Source organism: Psammomys obesus, unplaced genomic scaffold, assembly GCF_907164565.1.
Source record: "Psammomys obesus unplaced genomic scaffold, mPsaObe1.curated_primary_1811, whole genome shotgun sequence".
NCBI lineage: Eukaryota > Metazoa > Chordata > Mammalia > Rodentia > Muridae > Psammomys > Psammomys obesus.
Window position 1 is genome coordinate 33,124,769 of NW_026596046.1, and position 6,190 is coordinate 33,130,958.

The following is a 6,190-nucleotide window of genomic DNA, read 5'->3' on the forward strand; positions in this document are numbered from 1 at the left end:
GGGAAACTTGTTTAAGCTGGAATATTTCAGGCTTCATCAACCCAGGGCTATTGAAGCCAGACATCATTACTTACATTTGTGATCCTAGCACTTTGAAGGCAGAGGCGGGAGGATTGCCGCTTGAGGCTAGCCTGGGCTATTTTTTTCCTATGGCTGGCTCACCACATTAGGTAAGATAGGGGCCCAGACATTTTTCCTCAGCTTCAGCAACCCGAAGTCCATGAACCAGGAGGTTAACCGGGGTCCCACAGAGTGAGACTCTGTCTTTAAAACACTGGGAAGGACTATGGACTAGGAGGAAAGATGAAGAGAGGATGGTGTGGAGGGAGACTACCCAGGCTTGTGTCACCACCTTGTCAGGCACAGCCAGACTGATGCTGCCCAGAGCCCAAAGAAGTGATGCAAGAGCCAGTCATGTGGAGAAGGATGCCCAATAGGAAATATTCCCTTTGTCAAGGGCTATGGCCAGGCCAAGGAACTACCTGGAAAGAACCTGGGAGTAAAAGAGAAGGCGAGCTGATTTGGAAAGACTGTCCACCCACCAAGCACACATCATCTGCCCCGCCACACACACATTGTCTAGCTACCTTGCGTATCTCTCCTGGCATTGCTGTGCCAGTCCCTGCTCTCGATGGGAGGAGGAGATTACTACAGACAAAGCAGATATGGCTGCTTTTGTTCATTCGTCAGGCCTCCGGAGACCCCTCTTTGGGAAGCTGTGCTCTGGGTGTTTGGGACGAGAAGTCAGCCTAGCACTGCCCTTGACCTGCAGAGGAGCCACTCGGGTGTCCTGGGAGATAATCAGGGCTGCTTTCTGTGTGCATCTGGCAGAACAGATGTCAGAGGAGATAGATGCCATCCAACCAGCAAAAGAAAAAAAATCCATCTTCTGAAGTTACCCATTGGCCAACAAATCTTGAGATTACACGCAGCTTTGGAGACGGGAAACGGGAGTCTTGCTGATGAAGGGCTCTGCACGGAGCCCACGTGGGACTCAGTGACCTCATGAAGAAACAAAGCCCCAGCTGCAGAGGACCCAGTCACACACAGACTTCGGACTTCAGAGCCCTGAGGGACGGGGAAGCTAGGCTTCAGTCCCAGCTCAGCAGGGTACCCTCGAAGGAGCTGGACCGCCCTCTGGGCCTCAAATCCCTGCTGCACAGAGACACCAGGCCAAGGGGTTCTGAGGCTCCTGTGTCTTAGAGGAAAATACAGCTTGGTGCCGCCCCACCCTACCCCCACACAACTCCCTCCCCAGAGCAGGAGCCAGCCCCTGCTTGAATGCCTCCCCAACTTCTGATTTCCTCCAGGACCTTAAGTTCCTTCCCTGCTCCCTTGTCCTTAATTATCCTGCTCCCTTCCACCCTGACTTAATTACTGCTCATTACCTCTCGCTGAGCAGACTTGCTGGGAGGCTAACCATGTTGGTAGCATTCAGCCAAAGGCTCCAAGCATAGTGGGGCCTCTGGGAGCCCACGTAGGGATCTGGGAGGGGGAGGGTTCTGCCCTCCTATCCTTGGCGCGCCTAACACCGACAATACTTGACGCTCACGCAGCTAGGAGCTGGCTAGGTGGGGATGGGGAGATTAGACTCTCCCCGCTACCTCAAGTGTGTTTGTTTGTTCATGTGAGTAGCTTTTATTTTTTAATTTTAATTTCATTAGTATTCTTAGTTATCGCACCAAACGATGGGTTCTATTATGCCATTTTTACACATATATAACACTGTGCTTGGCTGATAACATTGAATATGTCCTGTACAGCCCCCTCTCCCATTCTTCCTCTACCTGTTCTTGCTGGTCTTCTTCCTACCAAACTGAACCTCCTTTGCTTTCATGTTATGTATATCCACACCCAGATTCTGCATGTAAGAGAAAAATGTGATATTTTATCAGTCTTTTCCCTTACATTCTCTTGTTTCCTCAACTTTCTCCTTAGTCCCCCTCCTTTATTAGGCCATCAAAGTCATTTCTTGCATCTATCAGTTTCATCTATTTCGATCTATCTATTTATATGTCAGTTTTCATGATCTGTATGAGACCCTGAAGTACAAAGCCTGGGGCCTTTGTGCCTGACTCTGAGAGGGTCTGCCAGTGAAAATGTGGGCTCAGCAAATGCCAGGGGGAAAATCGAGCAGCTCAGCTTGCCTGTGGGAATGCCATTATGGAGATACTAACCTTGACAATACCCTGGCATTCTGCCTCTGCCCCCTCCAGACCATAGAGGCCCCTAGGCAGAAGGGCTGCAAAAGCCTTAGTTCTGTGCACAATGCAGAGCCTGCCAGCCCGCACCGGAAGTCAGACACTAAGGATGCACTTCTGTGCCTAGCCCTGATGCAGCCAGCCTTCTGTCCAGCCCCAACCAAGGTCACGAAGGTCACAATCTCTGAAGCCAGAAACTGCCATTCTGCTGTGATGGGAGCAGGTTGGAAGACAGAACTCCATTTGTTCAGGACCAAGATAGCAGAGCCCTGGATCCTGCTCTACCCACTCGGGCACTGCATCCCTAACTCAGTTCATAGCAGGTCACTGGGTCACGTTCTTGTCTGTCAGTGTGTGAGACTGTGACCTGGCACTGAGAATAAAAATGAGCAGGGTTTTGCGGGTGTGTGAGTATGAGGGTGTGCTCAGGCAGGAACCACACTGTACCAAGTCAGATAAAATCTGATTTTATCCAGGGAAGCACAAGAGACACTGCTGGCCCCGTCAGTCTCCAAGTCAAGGTGTGCGGTCCCCACGAGGCACTCCTTAGTGGTTCTGAGCCAGCTGACTCCCAACCCTGTATTCTTTCCAGGGTCTGTGGGTATCTTGAGATGAAGGGCCCCTTTGGCTGATAAGGAGGCTTTTGGGGGAGGGGGAGCCAGGGAGATCTTCTGAGTCATCCAGAGCAAACATGATCCCTTGGTTCTTAGAGCAAAACCATCACTAGTTGGGCTAGAGAGATGGCTCAGCAGTTAAGACCACTGGCTGCTCTTCTGCGGGATCCAGGTTTGAGCCCCAGCACCCACATGGTGGCTCACAGGCACCTATAACTCCAGTCCCAGGGGATCTGACACCCTTCTCTGGCTCCTGCAGGCACATGAGGCAGACACATGCAGGCAAAGCACCTAGGCACATAGACAAACAAACAGAAACATTAACAACAATAACAATAAAACCCTTCACTAGCTGGATACCTATGGAGAGCCAATCTCTGCAGAGGAGGGAGGGTCCAGGCCTGAGGCTGAGAGGGGGGAACACAGCTGACGGAAGAGCCACTTACTGAGACAACTGTGTTCTGTCCTTAACACTTGACTAAATTAATCCCCTCTAACACCTTGGGAGGTTAGCTTATCATTCCCATTTTATGGAAAAGAAAACAGGCACAGAGAACAGGGGGCGTGACCTGCCCAGGTTGCTCTGAGCTTTCTTTTCTTTCTCTCCGTTATCCCAGCAAACTACTCCCATTTCCATGCTCCCTAGAGTTCAGTGGACCAGTGGGAGAGCTTCAGACTTAAGTCTCTACTCTGCACTCCGAATCCACCCCTCACCAGGCTGGTGCTCCCTGAGCCTGAGGGTGGGGAAGAACAGGAAAGTGGGTGGCACCTGCGTCTCGCAGAGCGCCAGCCTCCTCGGGGGTGGGGGTGGGGGTCTGTGGAACCACGTGGTGGGCTCCTAGATGCTCTGCCCTCTCCTCCCTCTGCTGCAGGGCGGGGCGCACACCAGTCTACCCGCCGAGGCTTTCCCGGTGTCGCCAAGACTTCCTCAGCGTGATGGTTAGTGTCCGGTCAACTAGGCAGGATGGAGAATCCCCCAAGGGAGAAAGCTCTGATGTCTCTGGTGAGTTTCTAGGTTGGGGTAACTGATGTCAGAAGGCTCACCTGGAACCTCCAGCTCCATCCCCCGAGCTGGAGTCTTAAGCAGAATAAAAAGAGAAGGAGAGTTGTGCACCAGCACTCATCTGCCTCAACTCCCTGGCTGCAGCCAACGCAGGGTGACCAGCCCCTCCCACTCGCCCTGGTGTCCCTGCTGTGATTGACAGCACTTTCAGCCAATCTGGGAGACCAAATAAACTTAAGTCCCTTCTTCTTGGGTGTCCGGTCCCAGCAAGGAGAAATGTGAGCAATTCACCTGTCAGATTCAACAGATACTTCCAAGGACCCTTGGTTGGCTGCCGTCATCGAGGCCCCGTGTCCTCCTCCTTCCAACGGTCCTCAGCACCTCACCTCTCAGAGTCTGTCCTCTCCTAGGTCCTTTCTAAGGCCCCTCGTTCACTATGGCTGCGTTCGCGCCTTCCTTCACCCCATCAGCCCTTCACCCTCTCACATCCAGCTGCACCACCTGTCTAGCTTCAGACACTGCCAGCAGCCCCAGGGGATGTCCTCACCCTCTGTAGGCTCAACTGAGAAAGAGGGAGGTCACAAAACCCAGGCCTGCTGCTGCCTTCTCTCTGTATCAGACCTCCATCCACACACAGAAAAGCGAGTTGGTGTGACCCCTTCTAGCTCAGTAGTGCACAATTCTCCGATCTAGCTCATACGGTGCCCAGAGAGGCAGACACGCATGCCCATGCATGTGCATTGCGGCCCAGTATGACCCAAATGGGCTGTCCACATGGGATGCACCGACCCTGTGGGAGACACACAGCAGAGCCCTGACATGCCTGCTACACACACACACACACACACACACACACACACACACACACACACACATATACATATACACACATATATACACACACATGCATATCTATGTATATACATATATATGGCTCATATTTCAATACAAAGTTAAATGATTAAGAATGCTCATGGTGCTCTTTATTGTACTCAAGAGAAAACCCTAGACACCATTCTAGACTGGTGCCCATGAGGCTCTTCCTGATCCACCTCAGGCCTTGCTACTCCTTCCCACTTTCACCTACTCCCTTCTCTGGCCCTTCCAATATCAAGATTCCATTAATGCCTGGGAGCCAGGGCCTTCTCTAGGTCTGGAACTATTGTGTAACTGTTCCACTGTTCTGGAATCCCCCTGACAACCTAGTCCGTTGGCCAACTCCCCAAGATTCTTCTGGATGCTCCCAATCCTTGGAGAACTGGTGAACTACCTCAGCTGGGTGCCTATTTTCAACCTCCACTCTGGCATCTGAACAACACTGTGGTCCATGTGCCCTCTTCATGGTTCTAAGCTCCATCCTAAAGGGAGCATCTATGATGGCCTTGTTCTTGTATCCCCAGGGCCTAAGGCAGGGTAAATGTCAACAAGTCATGACAATTGAACTACATAGACTCCTGTGCCTGACATCGTTTCACTGCAGGGAGCAGGGTGACATAGAGGGATCAGAGATAACTGTGTGCATAGAGGTTAATGCAATATTTTGACATTCAGCGTCAGGAAGTCCCTGAAAAGCCAAACCAAAGCAGTCTGGTTGCCACAGTCTTTCATGTCCTAAAGGCACCCAACAATGAGCTAATCCATACTAAAGTAAAAAGAGCTGGTTATCTGTATTTTTTAAGATTAATTTTTAAAGTTAGTGTATAAAGTGGCAGGGCTCATTACGGCATTTTCACATGTAAGTGTGGTCACACTTTGTTTTTACTCAGCCCCTGTTTTCTGTGACTGTTTCCTACTTCCTCTTTTCCTCTCTCAATAGTCTTTCCTCTCTCCAGACACTGTGTTTCTTAGCTAGATTTTCTGTTGCTGTGAAGAGACACCATGACCACGGCAACTTTTATAAAAGAAAACATTTAATTGGGGCTGGCTCACAGTTTCAGAGGTTTAGTCCATTATCGTCATCGTGGGACACATGGCAGCATGCAGACAGACACGGTGCTGGAGAAGGAGCGGAGAGTTCTACATCTTGATCCAAAGACTGCAGACAGGGACTGTGTGTCACACTGAGCATAGCTTGAGCACAGGAGAAATGACAGCCCACCTCCTCAGTGACCCAGTTCCTTCAATAAGGCCAAACCTACTCCATCAAGGCCACACCTCCTAACAGAGCCACTCCCCATGGGCCAAGCATTCAAACACATGAGTCTATGGGAGCCGTTCCTATTCAAACCACCACATTCCACTCCATGATCCCCACAGGCTGGTAGCCATGCCATAATGCAGCACTGCATTCAGTCCAACTTCAAAAGTCTCCATAGTCTACAATAGTCTCAAACTTGCTTAAAAGCTCAAAGTCTCTTCTGAGATTCATACAA